The following is a 351-nucleotide window of genomic DNA, read 5'->3' as shown; positions in this document are numbered from 1 at the left end:
GGGTCATACTCCTGCGTCCACCGCATGACGTTCTCCGTAAGTAAACTGCCTGACAGCAGAGAGGTTTGGTCATTGTGAGGACTAGATGCAGATGTTGGAGAACATTACGAGGAGGTGAATCTTCATGTAGATCTTCAGGGTGTGGCACATGGAGGTAACAGCTGTACATGTGTCCTCGTGAAAACTGGGGGACACAAGCGGGTGCCCTGTAATGTCAGACATCACCTGATACGTGCCGAGGAGCTCATAATATAACAGCTCCGCTCAGAGGTGTCAGGTGCAGATATCTACAGGGGGGAAACCTGCCTCGCAGCTGCGGCCCCTGTGCAGGACAAGGACGATGATTACAGC

Source organism: Dendrobates tinctorius, unplaced genomic scaffold (genome assembly GCF_039654945.1).
Source record: "Dendrobates tinctorius isolate UK_male_01 unplaced genomic scaffold, ASM3965494v1 ptg000342l, whole genome shotgun sequence".
Taxonomy (NCBI): domain Eukaryota; kingdom Metazoa; phylum Chordata; class Amphibia; order Anura; family Dendrobatidae; genus Dendrobates; species Dendrobates tinctorius.
Note: the sequence above shows the minus strand (reverse complement) of the source record.